Here is a 15,697-nt window from a genome sequence, read left to right as displayed (position 1 = left end):
GTGGGATCCTTTACAAAGGAAGAAAACAAATTAGTAGTATATTTTATATGAATAACAATGACCTAATAAAGAAGAAAAGTTTGATAATGCAGAGAGAACTGAGAATCCTGGAGCTGCCTAACCAAGAAGGGTTCAGATCCGGTAAGCAAGGGAGCAGTGGTCTTCGAAAACCAACAGAAATATCTCATAACCTACTGAAGTCCTACAGATAGGTAGATGTGTTTGCTGGTGACAAATTATTTTACTTCTCTTTTGACTGCTTTGGATTTTCTATGAGGAACAGTATAAGGCTGTGAGCTGAGAGTGAAATGGGTGAGGAGGTGCTGAGGTTCCAGAGGTGACAATGTTATTTGAATTCCTGCAACAAAGCGTATAAATAAACTTGAAATTTAAAGTGTGATTTTCTGATAGCAATGAAAGATCACATTGATCCATGACCATTATTGTCTGAAGGAAGACTGGTCATGCTGACTGTGTTTTTGTGCAGCCACCTTCAATAGCAGTGAAACTGTCTGTCTCTGAATATACACATCATTTCCAAGTGCATAGAGAGAAACATGGGGCATGCATAAGGGAAGGTTTATAAAGGTTTCCCTGAAATCTAAATCAAATTCTGCACCCTCAAAGGGATGAAGATCAATGGATCACTAGGAGGATTAGTCAATTATAAGTTATTTTGGACAAGAAAGGTGGTTTGTTAGGAGGAAGACACAAGCTGAAGTTACTAGGAAAGACAGCTGGTCAGGCTACATTTAGCGATTCTTTGATGTTTATAAGTAATAGAGATTCTTAAAATATGGTCGTGGAAGTAAGAGGTGAGAGGAAAGATTGATAGAGGAGACTGCAAAGAAGCGAGAGGGCAGCGGGTAGGAAATGTCATGTGCGTAACAATGGAAGTCACTGACAATTCAGGCAGAGACACTTCTAAAGGTCACCTTTTGTATTCCTTTCCTTATATATGGCCCACTTTTCTTACCCTACACACTTGAAATTGCTGTGTCTATTCAGAGACTGCTTGTTTTATTGCCACTGAAAGTGGCTGAAGAAAAACAGAATTAGGCTGTTCTCACTTTAGAAAATCATGATGTTTGTTCTGTGTGGTCTCTTAATGCTATCTGGAAATTATACAGTAAGTTTCAAGGTTCAATGTAATTTGAGAAAATCACAAGGATCTGGAGCTAAAATGTCCAGAAATAAAAGGAAATGACTCAACCATGAATAGATGACAGAAACAAAGCAAGGAGTTGGAGATATTTTGGAACAAGGTGAGTGAATGTTCTCAAAGTTGTAATGAGAAGCTCCCAGCTCATGCCTGGCCCAGAGAGGCAAAAGCTTAGTAAGAAGACAGTCAGCTTCATGAGAAGGTTTCAAGGAAAGCAAGGTGGTTATCACTGGAGCAAAGCAAGAAGAGTGCATTCACAAAGTTGGATAGGCATGGGCTTTTGCTGACAGTGTCTGTCAAATTATTGAAGATATGGAGCATTCATAGACTAGGGAGAGGTGGAGGAAGGTAGAGAATATAGGTATATAGAGACTCAGGGGATTTAAACACAAGTGATTAACGGAGATCTGAGAGTTTGAGGTTCCTTGATGACTGACCTGAGCTGGGATAAAGTTATCACAAATTCAAGGCAAACAGTGGTGGGATGACCCTTAGGGGGACGGGGTCAGTGAGCACCTAGGCTTCATTGATAATGATGGTTACAGAAGTAGACGGCCTATGGCGATGGAGGAACACAACCCATGGTGATAGAAATGTTTGCTGGAACACCCTTCATTCCGGTGTAGGGCTCATTCTCTGACTTATTTTAGGGAAGAAAAAATCCTCATCTGTGCAGTTGTTCTTCAGATTGTTTCTTGTTGATAGACAACAAATTTCAGGAAGTTAGACTTTAATAAATGATTTCCTTATTCATTTCAGATAACAAAAGCAAATGTTTCAGTGGTTCTGTTAGAAGCAATACATTTGTGTGAAATCATTCCACAACAGAGTCTCAATTTTAAATTTTAGGAAACAAAAATATGGAAATACAGAAATCATCAATTTTTTTAAATAAAAGTCTTCCTCTAAATTTTGTTACATTTTTGTTAAATCAAACATAATATTTTAATAAAACAATTTATTAGGTTTTAATATTGCTTTCAAATGTTTGTGCTCAGTTGACTTGTGATTTAAGTTATTAAAAGAAACTAATTTCATAGGGTAGAAAATTTGGAGGGAGTATAAGTTTTCTATTTTGTTTTGTTTTTTTCTGGTACCGGGAATTGAACTCATGACCTTGCACTTGCCAGGCAGGCACTGTGCAGCTGAGCTAAATCCCCAGTCCCTGGGAGTATAATATTTATATACCTAGGTATCAAAGCTTTTTCTCACCTTTGGATAAGGACAGAACCCGAAACTCTACTATGGAAAATAAAAAATGTCCAATTGCATCCATAGACTCGCAGCTAAAGGGAAATGATGTAATCTAAACTTGGCTGGGTGATTTCCCCATTCTGGAATTGGAAAGTGGAGAAAATCATAAGAGAAAAACCAAAGAGAAGAATGAAAGAAGGGAGAAGTTTGTTTTAATTCATTGAGTAGTAGACACTGGAAATTTCATTGTAAGTATTAAGTATCGGCTGTCCAAGCATGCTAGTTTAATCTGGTGTCCAGCCCATGGTGCCAGAAGTATGGTGATTCTCCAGGGGTGATGTAGCAAAGCACCACAAACTGAGTGGCTTGAGCCAAGGGACATTTATGTTCCTTCAGTTCTGGGAGAAGTCAGTCACCCAGGTGCCAGGGGTTTATTCCTCCTGCAGGGACTGAAATAGTCTCTTATTTGTGTTGCCAGCAATCCTCAGTTTGCCCTAGCTTGCAGACTTACGTCAATTTCTGCTTAGGTTTCTGTTCCTCTTCATAAAGGATGCCAGTCATGTGGGATTAAAAGCATAAGCTAATCCAGTAGGACTCTTAACTAATTCCATGTTTTATGGATGTATTTCCAAACAAAGTCACATTTTGAGACTGCGTTGGATATGAGTTTGAATAAAGGGGATACTCTGCAGCCCAGTGCTCATAGTAAGAGCTTCTCTACTCTGGCTCCCTCTTACAGTGTGTTGTGTTCTCCTACTGGCTTCAGTTAATCATGCTCACAACTTTGAAAATTCTCCTTTAATAAACTTTTCTCACTTGTCATAATTAAAATTTCCATATCCAGCTGGGACATAGATGACTATAGAGACCCAGTGCTAAAGCTTGAAGACTTCGAGAACTGAGGGTGGGGTTCTTGTACTCAAGGGTAGACATGCTGCATTTAATGAGACCTACACAGATTAGGAAAGAAAATAATGAACCCCTTGGTCTCAGTTACTTTTCTCTCCTTGCTGAGACCAAATACCTGGCACCCAGAATTAAAGGGAGACAGTTTTATTTAGCTCACAGTTTGTAGATGTTTCAGTCCATAATAGGCTGGCTCCAAGACAGGGTGGCCTCACAGAGGAGAAACAGTTCATGGCAGAAAGAGTGTAGCAAAATAACAAGCATGGAACAAGACAATCCTCTTTCTGTTTCTTACAGTGCATCCAGGCTACCAGGATTAGGGCAGGGCCAAACAATTAATGGACTAATAGTAATCAACCATCCTTGATCCTAGCACCCTCAATCCTAACATTGGACCATGAATCAGTCACAATTTTAGATTCAGCTACCTTGGAAACAGCCCCATGTCTAACTGCATGAAGCTTTGAGGGGACTTCCACAACACCTTCAAAACCTTAAATCCCTCAATCATGTAACAGACCAAAACCAAAGGCTTTGTTACAGCTATAGAAATTTCTTATCACTGCCAGCCTTGAGGCTAAGACACTTTAAAAACAAACTCAAATATTGATTTTGCAGGTGGGTGGAATACAATACCAGTTTAAGTCGGAGCCTTGCAAAGTCTTTTATAAAAATTTAGTGCATTGATGATGAATGAGTAAGAGCTTGGAGATTGAAAATGGTGAAATATAGGAAGGTGAGAGGCCTCAGAAAAATGAAAGTCAGCACTACATTGGGCCTCCCATGCTAGGCCAAGCATGAGAAGCATGTTTAAGGGCTTTGTTATGGTTTAAATCTAAAATGTTCTTCAAATTCTTATGTGCAGAGAAGATGATTGTATCATCAGGGCAACATTCTCCCCAGTGAATTCATTTCTTGATGGATTTATAGTTTGATGTGGTGTTAGGAGGCAGGTCACTGAGGGTGTGACCCGAATGGCATGTGTCCCTCCCCAGCCCCTCTGTTCTCTCTCTGCTTCCTGCTGCCATGCGATGAAGAGCTGCCCCTACCATGCCCTTGTGCTCTGCTGTCTGCCTTGCAGTAATAGTAAACTGGCAAATACAGGCTTATGCCAATAAGAGGAGAATATAATACAAAATGGATTGCGTTTACTTGTGTGAGAACATTTAAAAGACATTTTAGATTGTCTATGTGCTAAATTCAGTCATTGAGAAAATTCTGTTTCCATGTTAATATAAAATTCATGTTAAAATAAAAATAACCTGAAGATTTTTGAGCACTGGAATCCTGGAAGGCTTTATTATGTTGCAATATAATCTTCCCTTCCTAATTATGTTCCCTAGAGTGACCCAGGAAGCTCTTCCCTTACTATGATTTTAGAAGCTCCCTGGTACAGACTGGGAGGTTCTTAGAAAAGTATTCTTGTAGCTGATCCCCAGAACTAATGCTGCTGATCACTCCTCAGCCACTGGATTGAGTTGACAGAGCCCTGAGTTGGGTTGGGTTGACAGAGATATGACACACATGGGTTCTGGGTTGGGTTGACAGAGATATGACACACATGTTTTTACATTAAACAGTACTGCCTGATTGATGATCATAATAGTCTGACTCACAGAATTTTGGGTAATGTTTAATGGATAGTTGGTTTACTGCAATAGTTGTTGGTCAACTACTAAACTTCTATAGTGTTTATAGAATTATCCCAAACCATATGCCTAGGAAATAGATTAGATCCACCAAAATGAAGAACTGCATCTTCTGATTATCTTACAGTTTGAGTTTGAAAATCCAGAACTCCTCAAATGAATGGTAGTTTAGCATCTTAGAGTCTACATGTACTAATGACATTGTTTGAAATATTAAAATAGGAAGGCTTAGTAAATAGTACCTTATATATACCAAAATTCTGAAGCAACAGGGTGACAGAGGTGGAGAATATCAGAATGACAAAGAAAATAGCAAGTTTACTACTGAAACAGATGTAGGTTTTAACTTTGAGCAATTGGACCTGTCAGTGTTGAAATTTGGAATGGTATAGACTTCTTACAAAGACATAAACAACACTCACCTGCGCATGTATTACAGCTGCGTGAGCCTCTCTGTGTACGTATGTGATCTGAGAGAGTTCAGCTTCTTGCTGGTAGCTCCAACTTTAAAAGGAGAGGGATGCTGAACCTACAGTTCTAAAGTCTTCCGAATTGAAAAATTAAATATGTTTTCTCTTTGCATTGTGTTCTGAGTGATCCACTGTTTGTTGTTTAGACTGTGAAGACTTCAAGTGCCTGGCTATTATGCCTCATTGTCCCAGGGGTAAGCGAGTTAGTTTTTCCATGCTTCAGTTGAGTGCAGTGGGAATTCCTGACTAAGGCACAGCTACTGCATCTGCTTTATGAATGAGTCTGAAGTCTGGGGATGGTTTGCTGGTGAAGTTTGGGCACATATACACCTATTAATCAGTTTATTACCCTAATCTTGTAAGAGATTACAATTCTACAATCCATTAATTGGTTTTTTTTTCTCATTACCTGCACAGTCTTGAATTCTTCTCCCTATACAGTCCCTGTCACTGTAACTTTTGTTCAGCGTATGGAAGATAGCTGCTCCCAAAAGTCCTCTCACCAGAGGGAAACATTATATCAGTAAAGCATATTTCTACACTTTGAGCTATTACAGTCATATAATGCTCATTACAATGCAGTATGTATATTTTTAAAGTATCTGTAACATATAAATAAACCGTGATTATCTTAATAATACTTGTTCCTTGATTGAAAGCTGTTAAAAAAATAGAAGGACAGGTATAACTGAATGATCATGTGCAAAAATTTATTTATTGGCTTAAATGTTTTCCATTTATTTAAAACAATTACTTGTTACTTTCTTTACTTCTGATTTATTAGAGAGAATAAATCATAAGTTTGCATTATCATTGGTGCCATAGTTTCTGATTATTAAGTTTCTTGTTATGGTAGAACTAAGTAACGAAAAAGCAACACTGCCTAGAAATCTTGAACTTGGAGCTAATGAACTAAAGGAAAACAGAATGGATTGAGATAAGTTCAATTTGGAAAAGAGTTTTAAGGTTTTTTAGGGGTGGGTGCTTTACATCACGCAAACTTTTTTCAAAATTCAGAGTAGAATTATACTTAATGATATATTTAAACACTAGGAAACCATAGGTAGTGATGTAATGGATACTTATAGTTTCCTTGTTTGGTTACTTGGTTGCTTTATGCCTGGCATCTACACATGCTTAATATGCTTGGTCTCTGCCCACATGGATCTTTTTGCTCTTTTTGCTGGGGGATGGAGTGTTGCCAAATTACCTAAGATTGGCCATTTCTGTCTTCCTAACTAATACCTTGAATTTTAAACACAGGAAAATATAAACAAGTATGCATTTAGAATTCATTCTATTACTTGTAGGAAACATAGCATACCCATTACCCAGAAGCAATGGTTATTGGTACTTCGAGAAGCAGCTGGCAGATGGAACTGAACACAGAGTGATGTTAGGGTACACAATCAGAAAGGGCCCTTGAGGGATCTAGATTTTCACAGTCATATTTTTCTCTGCCCAGCATTGTTACGTTTGTCCATTGTGTGGCCATAGGTCAAAAGAGTAACAAGAGGGCTTTTATTCCATCAGTGGGAGTTCACACAAATTTCTTTCCTGTGTAGAAGAGACTCTTATCTCCCTTCCTGTGCTGGCCAAGGCCAACAAATCAGTTCAGAATGGTGACCCCTATTGTCTGATGGCCAATTAAATTTAATAAACATACATATAAAAGACAGACAGATCCTGCAGATTGGTAATAGACGACCACACAGCCCCCAAGTAGCATCCCTCATGGTAGCTCTGTGCCACGTGTGGAATCTTTGATGGAACAGACTAATTTGGTTCCAAGGATATGATATGTGCTCTTTAATTTGGAACGTGTATTACTATTCAACATTATGAGAAAAGAGAATCACTTTCTCCTGGGTTTGCTTATAATGGAGAACTGCACATATTAATAGTTTTGCTGTAAGGCTCTATGAACTGTACTGCCCCCTGTCATAATAAAGTATGTATGAGCTTGATATTATGGCCATAAAAAATTTCCACATACTTAATGAAATAATTGACACAAATTTGTTATTCTAAAGTTCTGTAAAAGTACAACTCAGGGCTCACCAAGCTAAAATCAAGATGCTGGCAGAACTAGGCTTCTTGCTGGAGGCTATAGGGGAGAATCCATGTCGTTGTTCAGTTTACTGATAGAACTCATTTCTTTATCAAATGCCTGAGATCGTCACTGCATGGGTGGATTGAAGGCCCTTCCTAGATTCTAAATGTCAACAACAATCTTGGGTTTGTGACCCCTTTTATCTCTTTTGAAAACCAATGAGGATATATTGATTTCTTCTCCCCCTTATCACGCTCTTTCCTACTTATTACACCTCATCTCTGTATTCCTTTTTATTCCATCTCATCTCAGTAAACCATTAATGGAAGCTTTTGATTTTCTTTTTATTTAAAATTTTTATATTATCATATGATTAGAAATTAAATTTTTAAAATTTTCATATAATTGGAAAGCCATAAGCATTTATAATGGTCTGTCAAAACTGAGACATTTATTCATGATGCCTATGTAAGGCTGCAGTTTGAAGAAGGAATATTTTTATGAAATGCTAGTATAATGCATAAGATTTACAGGTACGTCTGGAATGATAATAGCAATACATAGGACCTCATGATATGATTATCAATCCCATGAGCTAAGCAAAGGTAGTTGAATTTATGAGAAAACGGGGTGAAAAAATTCATCCATTTACTTAATATCACAGAGGAGTATTCTTCCAATTTTCAGTTTGTTAGTATATAAATGTTTTAGTACATCATGATTCTTGATAGATTTAGTATAAAGAGTATTTTTTAAACCTCCTCTTGATTTTTACAGTTCAAAATTCAAAATAAGAAAGTAGTATTTATTTTCTTCCTCCACAAATGAAATAATCTTTCATCATTTTAATTTTTTCTTTAAATCTTCCTATTATATATGTTTCTAGTCTGCTATCAAGTTATCACGTTCTACAAAAAACTAACGATTAAGAGTCCTAGTCTGACACATCTTGTAAAAATTTTATGGTTGCCATATTCTTCCTTCAAGAAAGAATTCAGACCCCATTTATGACCCATACTGACATAACCAAACTTGGTAAGCAAGTATGTTCAATTTTTAAAAAAAATGTTGTTAATCCTAAACCCTATTATTGAAATAAATGTGTCTTTTAAGTTACTTTCAATAATTTTTACTATTCAAAATGCCTTTATTTATCAAACCCATAATCTCAGGCACAAATTGTTCTTTCCTATATATTAATTTAGTTTTCTTCTAGACATCTGAGTGAAAGCCCATGGTCTTACTTTCTTAAAATTAAAATTCAGAGTAATGTGTAAAACCATATAGCATAGAGACAGTAAACACCTTGATAAACTATTAATGTAGTGGAGGCACAAAGATTGAAAATTTCAGGCCATCTGGGCCACTTAAGAGACAATGTCTCAAAATTAAATTTAAAATAAAATGGGTGGGACATGGCTCTGTGGTAGAATACCCTAGGTTTGATTTCCAGTTCAATAACCTTACAAAGTAATGAACACCACTCATCTTATAAAAGCTTAGTTGATGTTCTGAACTAATTGTTATACCTTGTACTTCTATTTCCTTCATCATTCTTAAATTTTGATTAAAAATTCTGAAGAAAAGCTGTTGATATAGTTTTAGAATTTTTAAAAATAAAATTATGAAACACTTTATTGCTTACAAACATTTGTATTTATATAAGATTCCATGCCCATATTTGAGAATGCTGTCTCCTGGAATTAGGTTTAACAGTGCATGGTTTGGAGTTGCATCCATGCATAAAAATATGAGTACAATTTGGGGCAGCTGGAAAGATATGTGTTGGACCTTAGCACAGATAAATTCCTTCTGAACCTCGGCTTGCTTTGCTTATTTTACCATTCATTACTATGTGCTAGGCACTAATGTCACCAATTTCTAACACACTTGTATCCTTCATTAACATTGTATGATATATACTATGATTACAGTGGACCCTTGAATTATGACTGGCCTTATGTAACTTGGTTTATGACTGGAATTTTCAGTTTAACTTATGACTAGAATGTTGGCTGCCTGTGTGTTTGTAAGCAAAGACTCGTGATGTCAAAATAGCATATGTAAGCATATGTAAACATCAACCTGAGCACAGAAGTGTATGTTTGTGGATGTGATTTCAGTCAGTGCTTTATACAACTGGTGTAAGTAATGCTGTCAAGGTGGCTCCAAAACAGCCAGAAGAGAAGTTAAGGAAGTAAGAGAAGATAAAGAGAGCAATCACAATTGAAAAGCAGAGAATCATGGAGACTTCTGAGAGTGGTATGATAGTCTCATGTGACTCTCGCACTATTATGTGCACCATGTCAAAATTCTCCATCATGACAGTCTTACAGAGAAAAGCTTTGTATAAGAACACTAGCATTGCTAAAAGTGTTACTCAAAGTAGAAAGTCACAATCAATAGTTAGACAAGGTAGAAAAGCTACTATTAGTGTGAACAAATGAAAGGAAGATGGCAGGTTATAACGTAGCTGAGTGCCGATCTCATAAAGATAATTCTGCAATGAATGATAATGGTGAAATATTTCATGTTAATAAAGGGTGGTTTCACAATTTTAAAGCAAGAATTGGGGTTTATAGCGTAACTACACATGGTGAAGCAACCAGTTCTGATAAAAGGTTTGGTGAAAATTACATACAACACTTTGAAATGATGACACAGAGAAATGGCTTTTCCTCTCATCAAGCTTTCTACTGTGATGAGATGTCTTTTTTGGGAGAAAACGACCAGGAGAACATACATTACCCAGGATGAAAAGAAAATGTGAGGCCATAAGCCTATGAGGGATAGGGTAACTTTGTTGGTATGTGCCAATGTGAGTGGTAACCTCAAAATAAAGCCTCTCTTGGTTTATCACTCTGAGACCCTAGCATGTTCAGAAAATATAACATCATGAAAAATGGGGTAAGGGTCATGTGGAGATCTAATGCAATAGCATGAGTAACAAAAGTATTTTTTCTTGAGTGGATCAGGGAATCTTTTTTCTTACTGTTGAGAAATATCTAGATGACAAAGGTTTACCACTAAAGGCTCTTCTCATCATGGACAATGGTCATGGTCACCCATGAGATTTGGAGGAAGAATTGTCTGAAGAACTCCCATGGCTCTCAGTTGAGTTCCTCCCGCCTAATACAACTCCTCAACTGCAGCCTGTGGACTCATGGGTTATAGCAAACTTCAGGAAGCTGTACTGTTCTTCAAAAAACTGTTCCAGAAGTGCTTCCAGATGGTCTCAGATACTAAAAGAGCTCTGAAAGGAACATTAGAACATCCTTTTCTGTGTGGGGTTAATTGAGAAGTCCTGGGACAATGTGTCTCAAAGGACACTGAGGTTTGCCTGGAAGAAAGCACGGACAAAAATTATATAGGAGAGAGACTTTGAAGGCTGTGTAGAGGAACCTGAGCCTTCAATTCACCTGGTGGTTAATAACATTGTCACTATAACAGAGTCTATAGGTTTTCAGATAGACAGTGGTGATATTGAGAGGAACACTCAGAGGAATTTCCTGCAGAGGAATTTCAGTAACTTCTGGCTGACCCACAGAGACTGGCAGGTGAGGAGTTCTCTGAAGAGGAGGGAGAGTGTCAACAATCAGTGCAGCAAAGTTTCTCTTGTGAAATAAAGGAAATCCTGAAAAAATCTACAGAGCTGCAAACATTTATAGAGAAGACCCACCCAGACAAAGAAAAAGTCAACTGTTGCATTCACTTGCTTAATACATTTTCATGTTATACTAAAGAACAGTGCCAAGGAGAAAACTGAAAGAGACAAACTTAGACCTTTAGTTATGGAGAGGTGGAGATGTAATGAGACCGTGGGTGGAGGCCCTCCTCTTCCAGGGAGAGAAAGAACACCAGAGGGCCAGATTCCTGATGTTATAATGGAAGGGAACTCTCCTTCCAAACAATAACCACCTTCCATTTCATCCTCCCTTCCTGCAAGTCAAAATGTCAACCTGAATGGGGAGAACAGTATGAAATTGTTTCTGGTAAACTAGATACATTTTATAACTTTTGGTGAATACACTAGGAAAATGATCAGTGTTTCTGGTAAATTATATACATTGTACAACCCTTTTATATCATGAAAAGGTTAGTTAAGAGGAGGTTTCTGAGGTTCGGAACACATTATGGGCATTTCCATTACTTCTTATGGAAAAACAGTCTTGATTTTAAACCAACTTGAGTTAGTCAGTTCTCTTGAATGAATTGAGTTCATAAATCAAGGGTTCACTGTACATGTTTTGCAAAGAGGATGTTAAAATGTTGAACAGCTGGAATCATACCCATGACTGACTTGCTGAGCTGTGGAGGGGTGATCTTTAGCCATACTGGATTGACCCAAAAACATAGCACAGAGCCACTGTAAAATATTGTGTCATAAGTGCCTGTTACCTTAAGGATGGACATAATTAAGAAATACAGTGAAATGATAAAAATGTAATAAAGGTTCACTGAAGGGAGGGAGAGTGAATATGTAGAGTGAGGGGGGTTTTGAGCAGCGGATGTAACTTGTATGATACTATAATGGTGAGCCCCGTCATGTTACATTTGTCAAATCACAGCACTGCAGCGCACAGTCTGAACTCTAATGTGGATGTTGACTTTGGTGGTAATGAGGTACCAGCATTCGTTTGTTGGCTCCAGGAAGTGTGCCGCTGTGGTGGGAGGTGTTGCTGTGTGGGGAAGGTATACGAGAAGGGACAGTAGCTAGCACAGCCTCACTGTAATTTCCACTCAACTTTGCTGTGGGCTTAGAACTCCTGTGAAACATAAAGTCTAAAAACAAGCCAGCTGCAGTCTCTAATTATGATTTTCAACTTGACTTGAGTAAGAACTGTCCAACAGATGAGTAAGTTCCAGGTGTGTGTGTGTGGATGACTGATGGGGGAAGACCCACCTGAGATGCGGTTGGCTCCAACCAACAGGTTCACAGCCTTCATGGAACTGAAAGGGAAAGAACAAAATTTCAGTTTCTTCCTGTGTCCCCTATTGACTTACACCAGATTCCTTCTAGTGAGTTTCCAGGCCTGTGAGTTTTGACTGGTGCCACACCCTTGGTCTCTCTTCCTCTGTGGCTTCCATCTTCTTGGTGTGAGCAGCTACTGAATCTTCCATTTCATATCTTACAAACAGACCTTGTAGATTCTTGCATCTCTGATCCTGTAAGCCTACTTATTGAAAACCCTTTTTTTTACATATATTTCATATTGATTTTGTTCTCCTAGAGAACAATGATACAAAAGCAAACAAAAAATGAAAATAAAATAACATCACTAACCTCCCAGCCTCCTACAGCATTACATGAATTCCCGTGGTGCCATGGCTTCTTTGGGTGATGCTGCAGACCTCCTGGGCACCCACCTTCTTGCAGAGCACTGCCTCTGATGCTAGGACTGCACAGTGGGACCTACACTGCAGTGTAGCTCTTTTGATGCTAAAGCAGTCCGAAGATGCGTTTTGGAGGTTTTTTTTTTTCTTTTCTCTTATGCTTTGTTAGAAAACTCCAGGAGAATGAATGTGTCATTAATTCCTGTTTCACAGTGTTTAATTAAACAGTTCATTTTCAGTTGTCAACCTGTCTCTCAGACTTAGGAAGGTATCCTAAGGATGACTGAGGTGGGACACACCTGCTCAAAAATACTGGATGCTTAATGTAGCCATAGTCATTAGTTCTGTAGCTTTTCACAGTAGACAGGCATTCACTGCAAGCCCAGCCACTCCAGGGGCTGGCTGGTGCCTAGATACAAATGCAGCATGATACTGAACTGCGTCTTATCTCCCAGGGTTGTTAGAATAAATTCAGGCCGAGACACAAGTCCTTCTGAGCAAATGGACAACTGTGAAGCTTTTGCTAACATCTCTCAGGAGAGGTTGTCATTCTTTCATAGAAAGCTCGAACCAGAAAGGATGTGAGCAAAAGTTACTAACAGCTATCTTGGCATGAAAAAGAATCTGTGGAACACCAGCAGTATTCCGGGAACTCTCAGGCATGTGAGGCACTAGGTTACTTTTGTTCTGGTTACTTGACACATTTCTCATAATGGATGTCAAGGATAACTTCTGAGATCACTCTATGTTTCCTCATTTATTTAATTAATATAGGTACACTTTATTTATATTTTCTTTGAAACAAGCTACAATTTTAACCATACATGTACATTTATTTCCATAATAAATACCTTCTACTGACATATCTGAAAGCCTTTTCTTCAAATTATACTCAAGAAAAAGTAGGTATATTTAATAAAGATTAAAATATAGATTTAAATACAAAATTTGAAACTACAAAAATGTTCTTAATTTGCAGTTACTTTTGCTATGAGTTATGATGCAGAGATTTTTTTTTTGTGCCAAACTAACCATCTGGAAATGAATATGAAATTTTTAGCAAATTATGGCCACTCATTCTGTTTATCCACGTTTTTAAAAAACTCCCCTATTTTAAAATGAATGAGCAATCCTGTGTGTTCTTCCCTTAAATTCTTTGTAACATGTATTCTTAAAAATATTTTTAAAAATGTTTCATAGAACTGTATTCTATGTTGCATACAGTATCATTAAGATTACCCTTAAAATAATATTGAGTAATCAGAATTTGCTTTGGAAAATGGAGGAGGAACTTTTAATTTCTCCCTTAATTTTATATTTTATCCCCTAAGAAGCAATTTATTTCTTTATGTAGTCGTCTGGAAGAACTTGTTTAGTCTCAGTTTCATTTTAGCTGTGTAAACTTTGTCAACTGTTTTTTCCTATTTTAATCATGACTTTATATTAAACAAAATGCATGTATTTACTTTGTATTTCAAAGGATGTGCTTTTTTCATCACCTGCTAACTGAAAAAACGCTGACATATTAGCACATTCTGTATATATAATTATATATGTATTATGTAATATATTATATATAATTATATATAATATATTTATATAATATATACATTAAAATTATACTTTTGTATATACATAGGAATTTATATATACACTATTTTATATATACATTGTCCAAGGACAATAAAAGACTTATATATAGGATCTGAAAAGAATTTTTAAAAATCAAAACTTTCCCAAAGTACTTTTTATATGAGCAAAATAAACTTCTAAAAGTTTCAATTCCTTCAAAATTAATAATAACTCACAAAACATGGAAGTATAGGTTTGTGAAGAACTGTATATCATTAAAAAATATCTGAAATTATGTTTTCAAATATAGTAGCCCCTATCTATGTCACTATATAAGCTTAAACAATTAAAAACAAAATAAAATCAATCTGTTTCCTAGCCTCTCTGTCTGCAGTCCCAGTGCTCATTAGCTGCAAGTGGATAGGGTCATGTAGCAGCAGACAGATGAGATATTGTAGCATCACTGAAATTGTTACTGGATGGCAATGTGGCATTTTTCCAACAGCAACTATCAGAACACAATCAGGTGGTGCTTTTGTAAATCATGACACTTGTTGTCATAATGTCTGGAATCTCGAGGTAAAGAATTCAACAGAACCCTCTGAAAGCAGTCTATGCTGTATATAAGTGTACTGAAACATTATATAATATGTAAAATTTTCATGTTTATATGTATTAAAAAATGTTTAAGCAAATAAACTAACTATACTATAAAAATATTTGAAAGACTCATGGAGAAGGAAAATTTTGTTCATCCTGGTGAAGAACAATAGTGTAATATGTAAATTCACCAACAATCCAGGCATAATGCCGTTTGTACCTAGAATGCTCTCAAGCTGAGGTTTCAGTAATGAAGGTGCTTTTGAATGTTCCAAACTCTTCTCAGAACCTGTACTTGCCAGTAGAGTTTAGGGTGATTTAATGAAGCAGGAACAATGGTGTAGCTTTCCTTGACAACTTTGTTTCACTCTTATCCACATTGTTCAACTAATCTTCAGATTAGAACTATAAGAAAATCGCTACAAGATGACAGTTACTGGATTTAAATCATACCTGAAAGATGGATGAGAAACACATTGTTGTTTGGCTTTGACAGGGGCATGTGGAAGGATTAAAGGAAAAATCTCCACTGACACACAATATATAATTGGAGTTAAAAACGAGTTTACTATTGTCAACAGAAATGAAATTCGGCACCAGAGACAGGAGGAGCACCACAGCCTGAGAAGACGAGGGGGAAGAATACCCTGGGCAGAAAGAAAAGGCAAAGATCCTACGGTAGCATTTATTGTCCTTGCTTTGATCAAGGAGAAAATTCAAATTACTATAGTACAAGCCAGGTAGAGCAGCCTGAGAT

This window comes from Chinchilla lanigera, unplaced genomic scaffold (genome assembly GCF_000276665.1).
Source record: "Chinchilla lanigera isolate Chin_1 unplaced genomic scaffold, ChiLan1.0 scaffold00001, whole genome shotgun sequence".
Lineage (NCBI taxonomy): Eukaryota > Metazoa > Chordata > Mammalia > Rodentia > Chinchillidae > Chinchilla > Chinchilla lanigera.
This window is presented reverse-complemented; position numbering follows the sequence as displayed.